Consider the following 11,844-nt stretch of genomic DNA (forward strand, 5'->3'; position numbering starts at 1 on the left):
AATTATCTCGCCAGTATATTAAACAATAACGAAAGCAATATGCTTCCAATACCAATATTGCTGGCTGGTAATAACCAAGACTCATCTGCATTCTTGCATTCTAGCAGTTTTTATATGAAGTAGCAGATTTGTCCACTGACATGACTGAAATTCTTGTGACAAGTATTCCGTCTGTTGTAAAATTCATTGTTTTGTTATCACCTACTTTCTTCAAGTTTTCATGCTTATCTTGATCTATTTACGTCTTAAATAATGCAGTTTTGATTTACAATTTAGTTTCCATTTTGATTTACAACCTTTTATATTGATTTGAGGATTGTGACAGTCTACGGACATGACTTTTTACGTTCTTTGACAATATAGAATATAAAATTAATTTACATTTTCAACTGTATATGTGCTTAGAGTTATTATTTGTGGAGAAACGTTATTGTGACAATAAAATGTACCTTTTCAGGAGAATGACCCTTATGCAACATTCAACAGATGGCAGCATGCATATACTTTGGCCAAGGTCTGTCGATAAGTCAGGTTTTTGCACGCCACCATATTTGCGTCATCCATTCAGTTTGTTTGCATTGGGTTGTGTTAAGGCTTATATATTTCATAAAATAAGTTTTCAAAATGCCTGGATGTGCAGCCCCAAATTGCTCAAGACATTCCAATAAAGGTTTTAGATTGTTTGTCTTTCCAATGCTTATGCATTGGTGGAATGGGATGAGAGGACCTGACTAAGAGCTGTTCGACACCGACATCTAGCGACCTTGACTTTGGCATGTGAAGTACCTTGAACTTTGTTTTACGCTAAAAATGTTACATTTTCTCATCAATTGTACTTTGAACAAAGACTTATTTATGTAAAAAAAAAAAAAAAAACTTAAAATTAATGTATTCAAATGTACATGTTTATTGTACCCAATCCTTTGTCCTTGTTATCATCACCATCCTTATTCCTCCAAAGTTTCAGTCCATTGTTTCTTAAGTAATATTTTTCTAGCATAAGAGAGTAATGAATAAACATACATAATACAAGTGTCATTTCAAAAGAAATCCACGTGTTGGCACCTCTGTCATATGAAGAATGTAGTCATGATCTCTTCCAAGTTGTAGCTTTTGGTTTGAGAGACAGACATGTGTCCTTTTTTTTTGCCATAATATTTTTCTTTACCATAATATTTTGGAAGACAGAAGAGAATTGGCCCCAGAATGTGAATGCTGTATGACTTGGTGGAATATAAAGTTGTTATTCTCTGTGACAACATCCATTTACATGTGGGTTATAACAAAGCTTTTGTTCAGGAATAACAGAAGGTTCCCTACAGTTCAGATTTGAATAAATGTGATTTCATCTTATACCGAAAGCTGAAAACGTGCATGCATGGAATTCATTTCTCAGACATGGAAGAGGTGTTAGTGCCATTACTTGGTGAATGCAGATGTTCAACAAAATTGGAAATCTAATTGGCTTCATGGACTTTCATGTTACTGTCACTTTCATCATTTCACATTACTATATACTGCAGATGATAAGGTGTTGCTAGCAGAAGAGGAGGTGATACTAAAGGATATGCTACTGGAACTAAATGACAGCTGTGAGCAGTGTGGAATGAAGATAAATGCAAACAAGACGAAGAGCATGGTTATCAGAAGAAAAATAAAGAAGGTAAATGTGTGAATTCGAAATAAGGCAGTACAAGTGAATAGCTTCAAATACTTGGAATGTACTATAAGGAGTAGCATGAGCTGCTGCTAGGAAGTCTAAAGAAGAATAGCAATGACAAAGGAAGCTTTTAATAGAAAAAGGAGCATCTTTTGCGGACTTCTGGAAAAAGAACTAAGGTAGAGACTAGTGGAGTGCTTTGTGTAGAGTATGGCATTGTATGTGACAGAAACATGGACATTTCGACAAAGTGAAGAGAAGAGATTAGAAGCATTTTAAATGTGGATATGAAAAAGAATGGAGTGTGTGAAATGGACAGACAGAATAAGAAATTAATCTGTGTTTGAAAGAGTAGGAAGAAAGAATGATGCTGAAACTGCTCAGAAAGAGAAAAAGGAATTGGTTGGGTCATTGGCTGAGAAGAAACTCCTACTGAAGGGTGCCCTGTAAGGAATGGTGAACAGGAGAAGAGTTCCGGGCAGAAGAAGACATCAGATGATAGACGACATTAAGATGTATGAATCATATCCAGAGACAAAGAGGAAGGCAGAAATAGGAAAGACTGGAAAGTGCTGGGTTTGCAATGAGAGACCTGACCTTGGACAGAACACTATGTATGTATTACTATATATTTATTTTTCAAATGACCCTCACAAGATACGATACCTGGTGTCTCTGCATATGTCATTTCAAATATCAGCTATTACTTACAAATGGCTTTTAAGGAACCTGAAGATTCATTGCCACCCTCATATAAGTCTGTCATTGATCCCTATCCTGAGCAAGATTAATCCAGTCCCTAGCATCATATCCCACCTCCATCAAATCCATTTTAATATTATCCCTGTCAGCCTCGGTAGCACTGTTGGTATAGCGCTGGTCTTCTGTGCTTGAGGTTGTGAGTTCGATCCCGGCCTAGTTTGATGGCATTTAAGTGTGCGACAGGCTCATGTCAATAGATTTACTGGCATGTAAAAGAACTCTGCAGGACAAAATTCCGGCACACCTGCAACACTGATATAACCTCGGCAGTTACGAGCATCGTTAAATAAACCCTAATTTAAATATTATCCTCCCATCTACGTTTCGGCCTCCCCAAAGGTCTTATTCCCTTAGGTCTTCTAACTAATACTCTACCTTTATTTCTGGATTCACCCATATTGTCCCTCCTCTGGAAAACTAGCGAAAGTGACAAATTAGTGACCCTGCACTTAAGGTCTATATTGCACTATTAAATTGTGCAATATTGACCTTAAGTGCAGGGTCGCTTATTTTTCACTTTCGCTAATTTGCCAGAGGAGGGACGATATGTGCTACATGTCTTGCCCATCTCAAACATCTGGATTTAATGTTCCTAATTATGTTAGATGAAGAATACAATACGTGCAGTTCTGCGTTGTGTAACTTTCTCCATTCTCCCATAACTTTATCTCTCTTAGCCCCAAATATTTTCCTAAGCACCTTATTCTCGAACACCCATAACCTCTGCTGCTTTCTCAAAGTGAGATTCCAAGTTTCACAACCATACAGAACAACCAGTAATACCGGTAAAACTGTTTTATAAATTCTAACTTTAAGATTTTTTGAAAGCAGACTGGATGACAAAAGCTTCTCAACCGAATAATAACAAGCTTTGCCCACATTTATTCTGTGTTTAATTTCCTCTCGAGTGTCATTTCTGTTTGTTACTGTTGCTGCAAGGGATTTGAAATTTCCACCTTTTCAAAGGATGAATTTCCAATATTTGTATTTCAATTTCATACTATGTTCTGGTCACATGATTATATACAGTACTTTGTTTTTTCGGAGTTTACTATATAATCTTTCTCATTACTTGCTTCAAGTAAAATTCCCATGTTTTCCCTAATCGTTTATGTATTTTCCCCAAACATATTCACGTCATCTGCATAAACAAGTAGCTGCTGTAACCCGTTCACTTCCAAACCATCTCTATTTTCCTGGACTTTTCTAATGGGATATTCTAGAGCAAAGTTAAAAAGTAAAGGTGATAGGTTCCTTGCTTTAGCCCACAGTAAATTGAAAAAGTGTTAGATAGAAACTGATCATGATATAAACTGCTATAACCAAAATAAAGGACTGTGTTTGTCTAAAATACCAAGCTGTAGCTCATGAAAGACTTGCAATCATTGTACTGGCATTGTCCATGCGACAGTACTACTATCTTGAGCATTTTCTTTTTAAATTATTGTTCTTTAGCATGGAAACATTCACTGTTAATAAAATTGACCATTTGGGATTCGTTCTTTAAATCTTTTAACAGCAGAAAACAAAATTCAGCAGAATAATATAAGCTTTCTTTTTACATATTTACTGGAAATATGAAATCTAAGTTTGCATTACATTTCAGGAATTGAGGGAGTTCTGTGTGTGCGCACACCCATGAAAGTACAGAGTTGAGGCAAGAGATTATATACAATGGTATGTAAACCTAGCAAATAATGACTTTGTAATGAAAATTAAATAAAAAATGTTTAAACTATGGCATTATCAGCTTTCAATTAATTCTGTAATGAATCTGTTTTAAGTAAGAGAACTTGTTATTTATTTATCAAGAAGCACACAATATTCTTAGCCCTTAGTAAGATAATCAACTGCTTGTAGAAGTGCATGTTCTAGACTTTCCTTCTTTAAAGTTTTCCATTTTTGAACTCTTAAATGTTTTCATTCAGATGTGTAACTCTTGTGTTAAATACTTTTCTTTTTTCAGATTTGTAGATGGTAATCAGAGTTTAAAATGCCGCATTACAGACAACCTGATTCTCTAGCAGATTTGGCTGTGAATTCCATTGGAAACTTCATTTGTAGATTGGGTCAGCAGCTGTTGGGGACGAATTTGTGTCCAGAGTCAGATAAATATGAGGTTATGGATTCGTTACATTTGTCAGAGAATGATGATCGTAATAAACTCAGATCTCATCATCCACATATATTGAAAGCAAATCTACAGAATATGTTCTTTCTTCAACAGTTTTTGTACTCTAATCTGCCTCCAGTTTTAGCCAACAAAGTTGCATCTTATTTATTGTCTGTCGTAATTAATTTATCAAAGGAATTGGAATGTCCATATTACCCTTTTGAGAACGTGAATTGTGACACATGTTTGAGTGCTATAGAATCACTTGCTGATGCAACAATGAATCCTGACATGTCAGAGTTAGTGCTATTTAATTATCCAAATTATATGTGTCATATATTGTGTAAAAAACTCTGCAAATTAACTAAGTTGAGTGTTTTAAAACTATATCCAATATCTACAAGAAGTGTGAAATTAGTTGTGCGGGATTTAGTTACTAGAAGTGTTGGATCATTAAAGAACCTAGTTGTGTTCACTTATGAAAAGAACTGCACTGACAGTGTATTAGAAGTGATGTCGCAGAATTGTATGTTATTGGAATATTTGACTCTTACATTCTCTAAGAAAGTCACAGGTCATAGTGTGAATTCAATTAAAAGATTTCAGTACTTAAAATCGTTAGATATTTGGGGTACATTTATCCCTGGAATAGATTGCGTCCAGTTATTGAATAGTATTCCTGACCTGGAAAATTTTTCATCTGATCAAGATTTTATGCAAGATGTGACAAAATCCACTATGAAGTTGAGTTCATTAACTATTGCAAATTTGGATTCTCCACAAAAACTGGTGAATACATATCCATACATTACTCAGATAACCATTTTTGCAGTACACTGTGAATTGAGTCCACTAGCAGGATTGATCAAGCTACAGAATTTGGAAATTGGTAATTGTGATTTTTCTGTAATAGAAAATCTTCTATCTTGCAGTGGAAAACATTTGACTTCTTTGAAAGTGAAAGAAGTTGCAGATGTGAATATGAAATTCATTAGTTTTTGTACTCAGCTGAAAACATTAAGTCTTTCTGTGTGCAGTTATATTCATGATAATGATGGAAGTATTGTTTTCGGTGACCTTGCATCACTTCATTTCAATAATCTCGAGAATTTGTATATAAGAGGTTATTACTTCAGAGGTTTTGATGTGTTTGTAAGTGCTTACAATAATTTGAAGTTTCTGAATTTATCACTGGTTCCTGTTCTGACAAATGATATGATAGTTAATGCAACATTAACTAACACATTCAGGAAGCTAGAGGTTGTGAGCTTCGATGATTGTGGTCAAATTAAGGTTGAAACACTGAAGTGTCTGATAAATTGTTGTTGTAATCTTAAGAGAATTGTTTGCAAAAGAATAGATAATCAGGAACAAGATGAACTTATGGAGTTCTATAACTTAAAAAAGTATCTTAAGCAAAATAATTTTGATATTACATTGATTATATAAACAGTTATTTTTCTGTTAAATTTCTATTTTATAGCTTAGTTTTAGTATTTGTCTTCCTTCTCGTCTTTTATTTCTTATACATACACATTATAGGTATTTCCTAGTTCTGGTTTTGTAGATCTTGCTATTGTTTCCTTGCCATGTCTTCACCTACCCTTTGTATTGTAATAATTTTTTTTTAAATATTCTGCTGCTTTCTGTTCTTATAAAATATCTTCATTTATCATTATATTCTGAAGTTTTCATTTATTTGATTTATTTGTAACTTATTCTTTACATCTTCATTTCAGCTCTTGTATTTTATTACCTCATTCATTTTGTATTGGTATCCATGTTTCTCATCCATGAAACCACAACACTAGGAATTTAATTTTAATCATCATCATCATCATCATCATCATCATCATCATCAGCCTTCAAGTGTTAGACCCCAGTGGATCTGTTACGGTCTCTTGTCAGCGTTTCCTAGGTCTTCCTAAATTTCTTCGACCTCTTGGGACATACGACAAAATCTGCCTGGACCATCTAGAACGATCCATCCTCTTGACATGTGTCTGCCACTGAAGCCTGTATTGCTTCAAATAATGGACAATAGAGTCAATTTTTAATTCCTTCAAAATATCTACGTTCCGATGATGGTCGAGAAGAGAGTATCCAGCAGTTTTTCGCATGAATCTCATTTCGGCAGTTCTTAGTCGTCTTTCGTCGCATTTTCTTAGTGTCCATGCTTCACTGCCATAAGCCAAAACTGGTCGTGCGAGAGTTTTGTAGATTTTCAGCCTTGTATGTCTTTGTACTTGAGAAGGTTTGAATACACTGTTGATGGTGCAGCAATTTTTAGAAATTTTGAGATTTTGTTGTCTATATCATCATCAGTGATGAATGATAGATTATAACCTAAATACTTGAATGAATTCACACTTTCTATTAATGTGCCATTTATAATGATTTTGGATGGAACTGGATCTTTTCTTAAAAAGGCCATGTTTTTGGTTTTTTCGGTTGATATTTCCATATTAAATTTTGAAGCAGTTATTTGTAAGTTGTGGGCGGCTCATTGCAGTTCATCTTCTGTTTTTGCAATGATAACTTGATTGTCAGCAAACAGCAGAGTGTCGAGACAAGTGTTCCAGTTGATTTGTATTCCAGCATGATAGCCTTGCCTCTAAATTTTGAGGATGTGGTTCATATATGATGAACAAAAGTGGTGAGAGTCCACATCCTTGTCTAACACCTTGATTTATTGGAACCCAGTTAAATTTAATTTTAATTTAGAAATTTTATAGGAAAGGTTTAAATCAGTGGTGACGAACTCATGCCTTTTGTGCAAGAGCATTCTTTGCTGCACACGAGTAGTATGCAAGAGCAGATTCAAAGGTATTGGAGGGATAGACATACTACTGTCTCTAAGCATTGAAGCACCTGTGTCCCTACTCCTTCCTCCATTACAATACTAACATGCTACATGCTCTATTCTGTACTGGTGTACTATGCTATTTATGTTTAATATTTACCAACTTTCATTAGTTTTAGATACAGTATAAAAGAATAGATGAAACCTAAAATTAGGTATGTGGAAGATATGGTTTCATGAATTGAGAAATAGTTAAGGCATGTAATGACTAATTTTTATTGCAGATAATAATGTATAGACTATGACATAACTTGAATTGCATCGCATGATATACATAATCTCGTTACCTGGAGTATATTGGTACTAAATAATTTAGCATTTAATGTTAAAAATGGCTGTTTCATAAATTTTCATAGAACATATTACAAAACAAATTAAATTAATGTACAATACAGTATGAATTCTGAAAATGTTGCCTGTGTTTTTCTATTAAAGGTCTAGGTTTAATCCTTAAGTAGAATTTAAATTTTCCAAACCACATTAATGAGATTGTAGATGAAGTACATGGTCAACCAGGATTTGTTTTTCGTAATTTCAAAGATAATTTTAAGGATGAACATGTTTTGCAATTACTTTATAATAGTTTAATACGTATCAAATTAGAATGTGTTTCAATTGCGTGATCACCTGTGTATAAAATAATATTAATTACCATATATAGGCATTGTGCATATACTACTAGTGGCGCCTTGCAGTGGCAGTGTTTGTAAGTTTTCATAAGAGACGGTACAACCTGTTTCAGTTGGTGTTTATATTTTTTTAAAGTTAAATTAAAGAAATGAGCGATAGTATCATTGAATACGGCTTTCTGTCAATAAATAGGGTCTACAGACAGCTTATTAAAAAAGTTCACTTGAAAGAGGGAACAATCTTTGCTTTAATAGTGGACATGTGAACATTAGTTTCATTACGGCAGAAGTAACTAGATAGACGTATGCAACTCTCTTACCTTACAAAGTAAAATTATATGTAAAAATAAAATAGTCATAGGTAGTAATAATAATATCATCATCACTATTATAATAATTATAATTTATCATCATCATTAGGGTGATCTTCATTTACGTAGTACTCTTATTGAAGTAAACTACCGGTACGTATGTAATTTATGCAATTTTAAAACCTCGAAATATTCCGAATTTCACAACATGACATTTTTATTTATTTTGATCAGGGTGAAAATATTTGTAAATATATAATATGTCGGTCTCCTGCAAGGATTGAAGGGACCAGCAATTAAGACTATATACTCATTGCATGGAACTTCTACATTTATTATTACTTACTAAAACGTTGTTAGGAATAAATATTGACATTTTCACAAGAAAGTAATTTTCATTGTTAATTTGCACATAACATGGAAGAATGTTTACACAAAATTATTATGATAGCTGATGTGATATTATTACTAACAATTTACAACATATTTCATTGTATTATTGAAGGCTGTAAGTTTGTTAAAACAACACATGTGAATAATATCATTGGTATAGTGAAGAAGTTTAATTTGTAATTTATTAAAAATATAGTATATTTTTATCCTCAGAACTCATCTTTCTACATAAATTCTTACACTTGCTACACTGTATGTTGGTTCGATTTCATCAGTTGTTTGTTTTTATTCCCGGAAATCCCTTATCAGCCATAACTTCATATCCCTTCCCAGTAACATCAGGAGACCAGTAACATTTGTTATGAATGTATCACTAGCTCTGCCAATAAAATTGGATTTAAAACTGATCATTCCATTTTGAGTGACAGAGATTAAGAATTTCACCCTCATCTACAATATTCTAGATGACTGTTTACTTTAATCTCGATACAATCTATTATGATTCTGCAGTTTGTATATTTATTTTTAAAGGCAGCCAGCAAAGTTTCTGAAAGACTTTGTTTACTTTACCAGAATATACGTAAATTTGTTGGTTCTTGATGCTAGTTCTGTCAGTGCTTTTACATTGTGATTCCATGCATACCGAATATTTTGAAAGTTGGGTAGGAGAGACCTGTTTTCATATTTTTTAAAAACAGCAGCAATGATTTTTGTTTAGACATTGCACAACACTTCGATTCTGGTAACAGATGAAGAAGTAAGTTAAGTACTCGCGTAGGCTTCCGCGGCTGGTGTACATGGTCTGTGGATAAGCTTCGGGGCTTCTACCGCATTGTCTTGGTGTTGGTGGCTGACGTTTCGACCACTGTGTTGTGGTCATCTTCAGAGCAGTTGGATAAGGAAATAGTCTGTGAGCTCGTATATATATTAGTAAACAAAAAACTAACACAGGATAAGGAAAAATAATTGCAGAAAATAGCTTAAGACTGGCTTGAGGGAACCAAGTCACTGAAAGAGCATAAGGGAAAACCAAGAAAACAAGAGAAAATGCCTTTCACCCATATAAGTACCTACTAAATAAATTTATAAGAGTGGCTTGAGTATATTTTTTATGTGCTCATCATAAGCCTCCATGTATTAGACCCCAGTGGATCTGTTACAGTCTTGTGCCAGCATTTTTTAAGTTGTCTTAAATTTCTTCGGGACATAATATAAGATTTGTTTAGGCCATCTAGTATGATCCATCCTCTTGACATGCTCGTTCCATTGTAGTCTATATTGCTGTAGGTAAATAACAATAGGATCAATAGTTCTTTGAGGATGTCTTCATTCTGACGGTGATCAAGTAATGAACATCCTGCAGTTCTTCACATAACTCGCATTTCTGCTGTTGTTAACTGTCTTTCATCACATTTCCTTATCATCCATGCCTCGCTGCCATAAACTAGAACTGGTCATGCAAGGATTTTGTATATCTTCAGCCTTGTAAGTCTTTGTACTTGGGATGGTTTGAAGTTGGCCTGGGTGGTGCAGTAAGTGGAGTGCTGACCTTCTGTGCCCAAGATTGCGGATTCGATCCCACTCCAATCAATGGCATTTAAGTGTGCTTTAATGTGACAGGCTCATGTCAGTTGATTTGTTGCCATTTAAAAGAACTCCTGCAGGACAAAATTCCAGCACACCAGCGACACTGATATAACCTCGGCTATTGGGAGCGTCGTTAAATAAAACATAATTTAAAAAATACATTTTTGTGATGGTTTGAATACATTGTTAATAGTTCCGATAATTTTTAGAAATTTAGAAATTATGTTAGTCATATCATTATCATTTATGTATGGAAAGTTATAACCTAAATAATTAAATTAATTCACACTTTTATTCTAGAACTAAACATGTGCATAGTGCATTTTTGAGTTGTTGCATCTTCTTCTTCTCTTCTTCTTCATCTGTCCCTTGTGCCTTGCAGCATCGGGTCCTCCACCCATTTCTTATATCTCTCCCGGTCCAATGCCAATCTTCTTATTTCCCAGATTTCTATATTCATATGTATCTTCTGAATCAATAAGAATCCACTATGCGGGTGATTAGCCCTGAGATAGCTTCGCCTAGTGTTTCATGATTCTCGTTAGGCCTTCACAGCTACTGTAGCAGTCGTGGGACACACGAAGTTCCTGCTGTACATCACCCTAACGAGCCATCCACTACTTGACTAGTTACCACCTCCCACGACGAGGACGTTGGGGTTGGACTTGGGGTTGTTGCATCTTTGTAAAAAGAGTGCCAGTTGTTTGGAAGCTGGCCCTTGCCTGCCATCTTTGCTCCAAATTAAAAAAATTTCAAAGCGAAAATCTAAAGTGAACTTCAATTATAACAGTGAATATTGTCCATTATTGAGTCAATCGTTAATTTAATTTGCTGCCAATAGAAATTGTTAACACTGAATCAAGTTATTTTTTCAAGCAGGGTTCTTTATTCATAGAAAAAAATTCGATACACCGAAAGAAATATCTTCGAAAATTAATTTCATTCGGCACTAGATTGGGGAAAACTCTAATTTTACTATTGGTGGAAAAATAATTTTTTGTCAACCCTTCAAAAGCACGTAAGTAGTAGTGATAGTGATCATTGTCTTGGTGATGGTGACTATGGCAATGTTGGCGGCAGCTGCAGTAGTCCAGTGCTTTGGATATTGATGCTCCGTCATTCTCCATCTTACTTCCCAATAATATTTTGTAAGTTGTGACAATTGACTTCCACTTTGGTAATTGCTGAACATTTTGAAAGATGTAGTTTACCCATAGTAACTTAGATGTTGGATTATTGTATACCACAAACTATGGAGATGAGTATATGCCTATTCTAAACAGATGCACAGCCATATAATCATGTCCTGTTGCCAGTCTATAAGCTGCCATTGCTACTTTCGTGGGTGATTTGATATTAGGTTCTTATTAACTATTAGAGTTTTCCAAACTCTACTCTTGCTCTTTGTCATAAATTTCGATTTCAAGGTGTTATTGACCTGTCTAATAATTATTAATTTAGATAAGTGTAGAGTCAGTATATGTTGTGCAGGCCTATACTGAATTATGGAGGTCCACCTTTTTAGG

At 34.4% G+C, this 11,844-nt stretch overlaps 1 protein-coding gene across 4 annotated transcripts in view; it reads left to right on the forward strand.

The window, feature by feature from the left end:
• Rfk (Riboflavin kinase) overlaps positions 1-8,946 on the forward strand; it is a 61,731-nt gene extending 52,785 nt beyond the window's left edge. For 3 of the 4 annotated variants that reach the window (XR_011333456.1, XR_011333455.1, XR_011333457.1), the window contains 2 exons: positions 4,029-4,099; positions 4,389-8,946. The gene's annotated coding sequence lies outside the window, so the exon portion shown is untranslated. Of the gene's footprint in view, positions 1-457; positions 515-4,028; positions 4,100-4,388 lie in introns of all 4 variants that reach the window. The other variant, XR_011333458.1, reaches the window with a different exon arrangement.
• Positions 8,947-11,844: the final 2,898 nt, after the last annotated feature.

This window comes from Periplaneta americana, chromosome 8 (genome assembly GCF_040183065.1).
Source record: "Periplaneta americana isolate PAMFEO1 chromosome 8, P.americana_PAMFEO1_priV1, whole genome shotgun sequence".
Lineage (NCBI taxonomy): Eukaryota > Metazoa > Arthropoda > Insecta > Blattodea > Blattidae > Periplaneta > Periplaneta americana.